Genomic DNA, 12,049 nt, shown 5'->3' on the forward strand with positions numbered 1-12,049 from the left:
CCTTTAAATTTAGCAGCATCCGAGATGCCTTCATGCAACATCACCAAAAGCTCAGATCAGGGGCAGGTACTTAAAAGGTGTCATCTAATTGTCTGGGATGAATGCACCATGGCTCACAAGAGAGCTTTGGAAGCATTAGATAGAGCCCTGAAAGACATCCGAGACTGTCACGCTCCAATGGGAGGTGTTACGCTTCTGTTGTCAGGTGATTTCAGGCAAACTCTTACTGTCATTCCAAAAGGCACTAGAGCAGATGAGGTCCAAGCATGCCTAAAGTCCTCTACCCTGTGGCATCATGTTACTATCCTCACTCTTAACACTAACATGAGAGCTCAGCTACACGGCGACCAAATGTCCAAAAAATTCGCACAGGACATCTTGACAATTGGTGATGGCAAGGTGCCTCTCGATGCTGCAGAAGAAATAGAAGTATGGCCATTTTGTTCTGTTGTTAATTCTGTAGATGACCTCAAACACAAAGTCTTTCCCAACTTTAAACAAAACTACCAAAACCACAATTGGCTATGTGAAAGAGCAATATTAGCTCCAAAAAACGTAGCTGTTACAAAAATTAATCAACACCTGATGCATTCTCTTCCCGGCAATCTTCAAACTTACAAGTCTGTTGATACAGTTCCAGATACAAATGAAGTGGTGAACTATCCTCCTGAATTTCTCAATTCGTTGGAGCCTCCAGGACTACCTCCCTACATATTATCACTTAAAGTTGGAACGCCTGTTATGCTGCTCCGCAATCTGGAACCACCAAGACTTTGCAATGGAACACGACTCGTGATAAAGAAAATGATGTCACACGTTATCGAGGCTACCATTCTTTCTGGATGTGCAAAAGGGGATGACGTCTTTATTCCAAGAATTCCTCTTACTCCATCAGGAGCAGACATTCCTTTTACATTCAGAAGACTACAATTCCCCCTTCGTGTGACTTTTGCCATGTCCATAAACAAATCTCAGGGTCAAACACTGTCTGTAGCTGGTCTTCTCTTGGAAGAGCCCTGCTTCTCACATGGACAACTGTATGTTGGCTGCTCAAGAGTGGGCAGCAAAAAAAACCTATTTGTATATGCTCCACAAGGGAAAACAAGGAACATTGTTTACAACGAGGTGTTATAATCACAACAGCAAGAAAGTATGTACATGATCACCTTCTTTTACGAAACTTCATTGACTTTCATATATTTATACTGATATACATATATATACGTGTGTTTGGGTGCGTGTGTGTATATGCATCTCTATATATAAAGATGATGCGTAGTCTAGACGGCGTTTTTAGATTTCATTATTCTCTTTAACCCGGGCAACGCCGGGTATTTCTGCTAGTATATTATATACATGTATATATGTTATATACATATATATCATATATGCATATATATATATTATGTATTTATGCATTATATATAATATATATATATATATAAACATTTAATAAATGAAGTAATACGCATATGTTAAATGAATTTTTTTATTTCCAACATATGTTTCGAAGATTACAAATGCTTCCTTCCAAAGGAATAGGTAATGTTGATAAAGATGTAATCTTCTCTTCAGAGAAATACATAGGAACCAACTTAACCGTAAGACATTATATATATATATATATATATATATATATATATATATATATATATATATATATATATTATATATATTATTGTATATATTATATATGTATACATATATATATATATATATATATATATATATATATATCATATACATATATATATATATATATATCATATACATATATATATATATATATATCATATACATATATATATATATATATATATATATATCATATATATATATATATATATATATATATATATATATACATATTCTATGTGTATATATATTATATATATATTACAGATATATATAAATATTATATGTATATTTTATATATATTTTATATATATATATTATATGTATTATGTATATATTATATGTTATATATCTATTATATGTATATTATACCTATATATATAAATATATATATATATCTATATATATATATATTATATACCATATATATATATATATATATATGTTATATATATATAAATATATTATGTACATATGTATATACTCTTTACTCTCTCCTTTACTTTTTTACTTGTTTCAGTCATTAGACTGTGGCCATGCTGGAGCACTGCCTTTAGTCGAGCGAATCGACCCCTGGACTTATTCTTTGCACACTCTAGGATGTAGAGCAGTATATTTTAAAATGTGGAAGGTTTATGAGATTACTTTAGGTTTCCCATTCATAAAGTGTTTATCTTTATGGCATATAGCTAGATCCCAAAAACCTGTCGGTCATGGTCATGGGCCAACATGTTTTTGGGATCTGCCGATTCACCATAAAGCTAAACCCTTTACTGACTGAAAACCTAAGGTAATCCTATAAATCGGCCTTCCCCATTTTTAATAAATATATTTATGTATTCTTTTTCTTTTTCAGTCATTTGATTGCAGCCCTGCTGGAGCACCATCTTAAGGGGTTTTAGTCTAAGAAATTGACCCCAGGACTTATTCTTTGCAAGCCTAGCACTTATTCTATCATTCTCTTTTGCCGAACTGCTAAGTTATGGGTACATAAACACACCAGCATCGGTTGTCAAGCGATGTTGGGGGGACAAACACAGACACACAAACATATACATACACATATATATGTGTATATATACATATATACAACGGGCTTCTTTTCAGTTTCCGTCTACCAAATCCACTCACAAGGCTTTGGTCAGCCTGAGGCTACTATAGTAAACACTTGCCCAAGGTGACACGCAGTGGGACTGAACCCGGAATCATGTGGTTTGTAAGCAAGCTACTTACCACAAAGCCACTCCTATGCCTATATATATATTTTTTTTTTTTATATTTTGAATATCTTAAAATGTTTCAGCTGCAAAGCTGTATCCATGCTGGAGAACCACCATTGACTGAGCTACACCATTATTTGAAACCTTCTCTAATATGTGACATTTGGTCAATGAGGGAGTTTGTTGCTGCTGCCCTCATCTGTGTCTCCAGCCATGAGGTAGGTTTGTCTGGAACCTGTAACAGGAAGAGATCCAGTTTTGTTTTAAAGACACTTACGTCCTCACTATGCGGGTCTCTCTGGCATTTTGGACGGATATTAAAGACCTGTGGGCCCTTGAAGCCCAAGCTGTTGCAGTATCTGGTCCTGTATTTTAATGGCAATTCTGGGATTTTTGTTACTATACATTGGCGCCCCTTTCTGCAGTTTGAATAACTTTCAATGCCAAAGTTTGGTACAAGGCTTTCTAGGATTTTCCAGATGTATATCATTGCATATCTCTCTTGCCTTCATTCCAGGGAGAAGAGTTTTAATTCTTTCAGTCTTTCCCAGCAGCTGACATATTTCATCAAGACAATTTTCATAATGTAGCTTCGTTGGATTGCTTCGAGTTCCAACGTGGATTTTTTATTGTGTTGTGACCATAGTTGGGAGCAATAGTCTAAGTGGCTGAGAACCTATGTCCACCAAAGGATCATCAATGTCTCCTTTTCTCTTGTTTTGAAAGTTCAGAGGATCCATCCATCCAGCCGTCTGTATTTCATTACCAAATTGGTAATATGCACTTGGACAGATGTATCATTGCTCATATCAGTGCCCCAGTCATGCACTGATTTTGATTCAGGGATTTCAATACCTCCTGGAATTGTATATTGTATATATATATAGTTATGTCTGGGGAGAGACATTCTCTTTTGGTGCCTTATAATTTAACACACTCACCAGTAAAATTTCCACTTATTCCTTTTTTACTTTTCTAAAATTTTTGTTGCATCTTGCAACCTTTTCAATACTTTTAGAAAAATAAAAAGGTTGCAAGACACAACGAAAATTTTAGAAAAATAAAAAGGAAATAAGTGGAAATTTTACCGGTGAGTGTGTTAAATTATAAGGAACGAAAAGAGAATGACTCTTCCCAGACACAACAGAATATGATTTAACACACGAACTCACATAAAGAATCTTGCAAACCAAATCCCAAAACAATATATATATATTGTATATATATTGTATATATATTGTATATATATTGTATGTATATATTGTATACATATATATATATATATATATATATATATATATATATATATATATATATATATATATGTATATATATATATGTAGGCGCAGGAGTGGCTGTATGGTAAGTAGCTTGCTTACCAACCACATGGTTCCGGTTTCATTCCCACTGCGTGGCACCTTGGGTAAGAGTCTTCTACTATAGCCTCAGGCTGACCAAAGCCTTGTGAGTGGATTTGGTAAACAGAAACTGAAAGAAGCTCGTCATATATATGTAAATGTGTGTGTGTATGTATATGTCTGTGTGTCTGCTTGTCCCCCCAACATCGCTTAACAACCAATGGTGGTGTGTTTGCGTCCCCGTAACCTAGCGGTTCGGCAAAAGAGACCAATAGAATAAGTACTAGGTTTACAAAGAATAAATCCTGGGGTTGATTTGGTTGATTAAAGGCAGTCGAATGACTTAAAGAAGTAAAAGAATATATATATATATATATATATATATATATATATATATATATATACATACACACACACACACACACACACACATATATATATATATATATATATATATACACACACATATATACATATATATACTTATAAACAAATAGATATAAAATTTAAAGAAAACAGAAATTGAGTAATATGATGAACAACAATTGGCTTATATCAATTATTATTTATTAATTCAATACAAATAGACTCCATCCAATCAAGCACATGTTTCTGCTTCCAATGTTGTATGGTACTGCCATTAGTATGCTAAAAATATTTATCATATTTGATAATAAAACCGATCTGAAACATGGAGCTTCATCAAGGTGAAGAATAAATAAAGAAGAAGAGCATAGAGAAGAAAAAGGTAAAAGTTGAATATGGTTGTAATCATGCAATTTTGCTTGTGTATTTTTTGGGGACTTTAAGTAAATGACCAAGCTTAAAATAGCAATTGGTGGATTACTCCATTGTACGGGGGCAGGGTAGGATGGATAAATGATAATAAAAGAAAATGATAGTGGGATACACCAATGGGTTTTAGTTGGAGAAGGGGTGAAGATACAATAATGTTTTAGATTAATCATAATAATTTATGACAATTATGTTTGTAGTGCTAATTAATAGAATTTATCATAATAAAGGGCTAATCAATTAAATGTAATTTTTTAGTTATTTATTCACAACGCTGCACATCAACATCGTGACACCATTCAGTGAAAGGAAAACACTTAACATCATCAGCGGACATTAAACGATGATGATGATGTTAAGTGTTTTCCTTTCACGATGTTGATGTGCAGCGTTGTGAACTGTTGAAGTGCAACTATAAGGTAAGGTATTTGTTTTTTGGGATTCAGTGGGGGTTTGTTGTTTGTTGTTTATTTTTTCAAACAAGAAATCCCTACTGGATTCTGGACATTTGTCTGCCTGTAGTTGCACTAAGTGTCTCACTTAGCTGTGAGAAGAGTGTTTCTTTGGGGGCATATCCCACCTCCAAAAAATTGTGGAATTTTTTTCACCAATTTTTGGTGAAATTTGTGGAGTTGTGTTCCTGTTGCTGTAGAGTACCAGTTGGCCAGGAGTACCAGCTGGCTAGAATTGTGTTCGCTGTGTTTGTGAACTGTCTTTTTTCCTTCTTTTCTTTCTTTTTTCTTGGTTTTTTAAAACTTTTTTCTAAATGAACATGGCAAAGAAGGACACAGGAGTTTTCTTCCCTCAGTCAGGTTCCAGATTATCTTTGCAATTTCAGCTGGTTATACTCGAGATTGCTCCAATCTGGCTAGCCCCAAAGAAAAATTATGCTAAGAGCACTAGATTCCTTGGAAGAAAGCAGCGAATGTATACAAAAACAAGGACAGAAAAAACACGGAGAAATGGTGCACAAATACAAATGCAAATAACAGGATATTACAACAGGTGTTTTTCGACCAAGGACGAATTAAATTAAGCTGGCATGTGTAGAAGTGAAGCCTTATGGCAGGGACATAAGAGATGACAGGCATAGAGAGGAATATAGAAGTTGCATGGATGGTAGTCAAACCAAGAAATAAAAGTCAGGTTTGGCTGAACACTGATCATGTGGAGAGAGAGGAGAGAGATAGAGGCAGAGGAATAGAAAAATTAGGGAGGGGCGAGAAAAAAAGGGACAGAGTAAAATGAAAGATGAGGGAAGGTGAGAATGAAGAGAAAGACAGGAAATATGAGAGAAGGGGAATGAAAGAAAGAAGAGTGGAAAGAATGAAGTAAGTGTGAAGGGGCTGATAGAAAGAAAGAAAGAATAAGAGTGTCGTACAAAATTTATATATATAAATATATGTACTTACATATAAGAAACCAAAGTGTACATACGCCGCCATATGTATTTGAAAAGGAATACAAAAAATGGGACAAGAACGCAAAACATCCAGACAGATGATACAAAAAATATATATAAGGTGCTGAAAAGTTCCTGGCTTTAAGTGTTTCCCAAAAGGCCTGGTTCCAACCAGGCCTTTTGTGAAACACTTAAAGCCAGGAACTTTTCAGTACCTCATATATATCTTCCAAGTTCTTTTGCAGGACTTAGAAAAACTGAAAGACCACTGCAATAAATGTGAATCTGAGACAGGAATATGTTGAATAAAATCATAATTAGGCATAGGCATTGCTGATTGGTAAGAAGCCTGCTTCTCAACCACATGGTTCTGGGTTCAGTCCCACTGCATGGCACCTTGGGCAAGTGTCTTTTACTTTAGCCTCAGGCTGACCAAACCCTTGTGAGTGGATTTGGAGGGCAAAAACTGATACAAGCCTATTGTGTATATACATATATATTCATAGGGGCTCCTTTGGTTAGAGCTGATGATGTGTAGTATCCTTGCTATTTTCACCTCAGCTGAAGCAGTATCTCTGGTGGCTAAACAGGTTTATACATGAGTGACAGTCTCTGTCACATAAAGCACATTTGCATACAGTTTTAGGCTTGTTGGAGTTACTATGCTCCTTTTTCCAGGCTTGCTTGTCTGCTGCCATGCTCATTAACCACTTTTCCTCTGACTCGAGGTTTTCATTCAGGGTGCCCTCCATGTTGGCCAGTCAGCTGTGATGCTCACTCAGAACTCTGCATTGAAAAGAGAGGAAGAAGAAAAAAGTTTTTTTGTTATTTTTGTTCTTCAGTGGGTGCAGATATGACTATAAAGTTTGAAAACTACAGAAATCAACCGTCTGAAGACAAATGGGCCAAGACAATCTCCCAGCATAGATTCAAACATTGGCACTCACATGGTGCAAAACGAATCTGTTGCAGCACAGACTTCAACATGATAGTTTGGGGTGTCTCTATCATGGTAACGTGTGCTGAGGCTATTTTTGCCAGTGTAGAAACCGGTCGACATAAGTCCAAATACTTGAATGTATGTTGAGAGATTGTCTTGGCCCATTTGCTTTCAGACGGTTGATTTCTGTAGTTATCATCAGTGTATTTTGGCAATTTAAATAAGAGTTTTGACTGTTATTTCCAGCAGGTAGACATACTTAGTAGCTCCTTTGATCTATTTTAATCCTTCAGCTATTTAATGCTTTTTTGGGGGCCTGCAAACACCTATATTTTTGGGTGGCCTGCAAACACCTATATTAAATGCACACATACATGTGCATTTATATATTTATATACGTGCACACATACGTATACATACACCCTCACATGCCTGTATATATTTATATAGATGGAGTGTGTATAAATAATACAAAGATTAAATAAATTAAGAAGTTTATATGCAGATACAAATAAATATTCGTATGTATACACATACACTACCACACTACAATAACGGGTAAAGTAACAAAACAAAACAATAACATAGTAATACTATAAGACTGCTTGTATTGCTCTTCATGGTATGTTGTCATTAAACGCTAAGATTACGTCTATAATACAGTCTTAGATTACTTACTAAAACTCCTACATATATAAAGTATACCTACATGTTATCAGCTGTAAGACTTCTTAATTTTTAATTATTGATATGACATAGTGTGTCATATGTGTTTGTATATTGTCTTTATTGTCCTTTTGGTTGAAAAATAAATAGGTTAATTAACATAGTACAGTGTCTGAAAGTTGATGAGTACCACATATTTCCCTCCATTTTCTTATTGCTATATAAAAAAATAGTAAAACCTCCTTTTAGGGTAAGACCTCCTTTTACCCACACCCACTTATTACACTTGGTAAAAACACTAGTGTAATGATAATTGGGTACCCTCCCAGCAGTATGTTGGATAGATATTATCCCTTAGTGGGTTGGATTCACAACCCCTAACTCTCTTGGATTATATATATATATATATATCATCATCATCATCATCATCGTTCAACGTCCGCTTTCCATGCTAGCATGGGTTGGACGATTTGACTGAGGACTGGTGAACCAGATGGCTACACCAGGCTCCAATCTGATTTGGCAGAGTTTCTACAGCTGGATGCCCTTCCTAACGCCAACCACTCAGAGAGTGTAGTGGGTGCTTTTACGTGCCACCAGCATGAAGACCAGTCAGGAGGTACTTTCAACGGCCACGCTCGAAATGGTGTATTTTACATGTCACCTGCACAGGAGCCAGTCCAGCGAGATTGGCAATGAACTCGCTCGAATCTCTTTTCATGTGCCACTGGCACAAGTGCCAGGAAGGCGACGTTGGTAACGGTTACGCTCAAATAGTGCTATTTACATGCCACCAGCACAAAAACCAGACAGCTGGTGCTCTGGCAACGATCACGCTCGGACGGTGGTCTTAGTGATTTACTGGTACTGGTGCCATCACAATTTTGCTTTCGCTTGCCCCAACAGGTCTTCGCAAGCCAAGTTTAGTGTTCAATGAAGACATTGGCATGGGTGCCAGTCTACAAATTTAGTTCAATTTCGATTTCACTTGCCTCAACAGGTCTTTGCAAGCGGAGTTTAGTGTCCAAAGAAGGAATGTTACGCATAAGTGGGCTGGCTATATCCCTGGGCGAGGCCTTGGATTTTGGTCTATCACTGGCAGAGGCCTTGGATTTTGGTCTCACTTGGCTTGCTGGGTCTTCTCACACACAGAATATTTCCAAAGGTCTCGGTCAGAAGTCATTGCCTCGGTGAAGCCTAAAGTTCGGAGGTTGTGCTTCACTACCTCAGCCCAGGTCTTCCTGGGCCTGCCTCTTCCACGGGTTCCCTCCACTGCTAGGGTGTGGCACTTTTTCACACAGCTATCCTCATCCATTCTTGCCACATGTCTATACCAGCGCCATCGTCTCTCTTGCACACCACAAATGATGCTTCTTAGGTTCAACTTTTCTCTCAAGATACTTACACTCTGTCAGGTATGCACACTGACATTACTCATCCATCGGAGCATACTGGCTTCATTCCTTGCGAGCTTATGCATGACCTCAGCAGTCACAGCCCATGTTTCACTGCCATGTAGCATGGCTGTTCATACACATGCATCATACAGTCTGCCTTTTACTCTGAGCGAGAGGCCCTTTGTTGCCAGCAGAGGTAAGAGCTCTCTGAACTTTGCCCAGGCTATTCTTATTCTAGCAGCTACACTTTCAGCGCACCCACCCCCACTACTAACTTGGTCACCCAGATAGCGGAAGCTATCAACTACCTCTAGTTTTTCTCCCTGGCCTATATGTGCAGGAGTGGGTGTGTGGTAAGTAGTTTGCTTACCAAGCGGACGTGGTTTTTGTCACACCTGCTTCACATTGCTGAATGCCAGCGTCGTGAATTTTTGACGTACAAGTACAGGTAAGACTTTTGTGTTTTTTGGATTTAGTGGGAGTTTGTTGCTCGTGTTTATTTATATTTATGTCGAACAAGAAATCTCCACTGAATTCCATGCATTTGTCTGCCTGTGGTTGTGCTTAATGTCTCACTTAGCGGTGAGAAGAGTGTTTTGGAGGTATCAACATCCAAAAATTGTGAACTTAGTTTGTAAAAGTTTGTTGTTTTCAAGCCATGATTTGAAAACTACAAATAAATATTGTGAACTTTGTTTAAAAAAGAAAAGGAATTTATTGTTTTCAAACCAAGTTTTGAAAGCTAATAAATTTGAAGAAAAGTCTTCTTGCTTTGAACTACACCACGTGGAACTACGCAAAGGATTTAATTTTTAACAGCAAAGTAACGACTGCAGCGGAGTCGGGATCAAATCGGCCTGGAGTACCGTTGTGGCCTGAAAATTTGTTATTCTGCCTGGAACTTTATGTTTTATTTATTCTTTCTGAACTGTTGTATTTCCTTTCTTCTTTGATGAACTTTTTTAGTACGAACTGTTTATTTTATTTCTTCCGCTTTTTTTAACTGTTTTCTCTTTTAGCCTGTTTTTAAAATTTTTCGTTGTTTAATTTTTATGTGGACATTTTTATCATGGCAGAGAACATAAAGAAAAATAAGGCCACTGCTGTGGAGTGGGAGATTATCCCACCCAAGAAGTGGTTAAATGATTTCAGGGAAAGAATGGTGGTGTTGCGGACCTACTCTAGGTTACTCGAAGAAGGTGGGCAACAATGGTTGCCCACCGAAAATCGTGGGGGAGAAGGAGGACCTTCCGGCAAAGGCAGAAGTTCGCCTTACTCCAGTGGCCCCAAAGAAAAAGAAGAAAAAAAAAGAACGAGGCACGGCCGGTGCGCGATAGTGCACCGCCTGCGTGTCCCGACACTTCGTTGGTGGGAATTGTGCCACCAACGGAGGAAAGCAAGTCGGCGGGAATTGTGCCACCAACAGTAGAAGCTGCGGGCTCACCCTGTGAGGAAAAGGATTGGCTAATCCTATTCCGAAAGGGAGGGGCCGTGCAGAAATTTGTGAATAAAAGGAAGCGTCGGAGAGAGGGAGTCCTCACCGGTACTAAGGATCCGAACTGGCCTCCGCAGGTGACTGCTGAGGTCGTGTCGGGTAGTCACATAAGTACGGTGGTGAATTCCTTCCCCCTCGATGAATTCAGTATTGAAAAGTAGCCCGACCCAGACCCATCATTTTGCTTGAGAGAAGCGAAGGCTATATCAGGCGAAAAAACCTTAGAGGACGAGTGCCTCATATTGTGTAATGAAAAATCGTAAGAGGCAAATGCTTTAATTTATGACTTTTTATGTACGAGGTTCATAGCCTCAATGTGAAAATTTTATTTTAAAAAGAACAGTGTTATAGAGAAGCAAAGTTCGGCGGGCGGCTTTTGCCTTCTCTCATTATACCATCATATTTATCATCCATTTCATCTCATTAATGTTTTTGTCCAGCCCGTAGCTACTCTCTGTGTACTGCCTTTATGGCAAATTGAAATGAAATAAAGTAGCTAGCTTACGAACCACATGGTTCCGGGTTCAGTCCCACTGTGTGGCACCTTGGGAAAGTGTCTTCTACTATAGTCTTGGGCCGACCTAAGCCTTGTGAGTGGATTTGGTAGACAGAAACTGAAAGAAGCCTGTCATATATATGTGTGTATATGTATATATTTGTATGTCTGTATTTGTCCGCCTACTATCGCTTGACAACTGATGTTGATGTGTTTAAATCTCCATAACTTAGCAGTTCGGCAAAAGATATCAATAGAATAAGTACTAGGCTTACAAAGAATAAGTCCTGGGGTCAATTTGTTCGACTAGAGGCAGTGCACCAGCATGGCCATTGTTAAATGACTGAAACAGGTAAAAGAATATATATATATATATATATATATATATATATATATATATATAGATATATATATATAATATTTTGAGGCTATAGACACCGCTTAGAAAGGGATATTAACATCAAAGTTTCCCCGGTTTAATCTTATATATCGATGAAATTTTCAGGATTCCTGTATCACTTAATAGTATTGACATTTATTATTTAATAATAGGCACCAATTAAGTATATTACAGAGTTCAATGATTGTTTCAGTTCGATATATAAGGTATATTTCAATGTAGTATGTGATGAGAAGAAAATGGAG

At 37.2% G+C, this 12,049-nt stretch overlaps 1 protein-coding gene and 1 long non-coding RNA gene across 8 annotated transcripts in view; one reads left to right on the top strand and one right to left on the bottom strand.

The window, feature by feature from the left end:
- Positions 1-12,049, top strand: part of LOC106879572 (uncharacterized) — a 650,101-nt gene that overhangs the window by 321,960 nt on the left and 316,092 nt on the right. The window lies entirely within an intron of this gene.
- The window catches only part of LOC149135132 (uncharacterized), a 255,249-nt gene continuing 248,922 nt past the window's right edge, over positions 5,723-12,049 (bottom strand). The window contains exon 4 of the long non-coding RNA XR_016242271.1: positions 5,723-7,196. This is a non-coding gene — a long non-coding RNA (uncharacterized LOC149135132). The remainder of the gene's footprint in view (positions 7,197-12,049) is intronic.

Source organism: Octopus bimaculoides, chromosome 6, assembly GCF_046866305.1.
Source record: "Octopus bimaculoides isolate indiv1 chromosome 6, ASM4686630v1, whole genome shotgun sequence".
Classification (NCBI taxonomy): domain Eukaryota; kingdom Metazoa; phylum Mollusca; class Cephalopoda; order Octopoda; family Octopodidae; genus Octopus; species Octopus bimaculoides.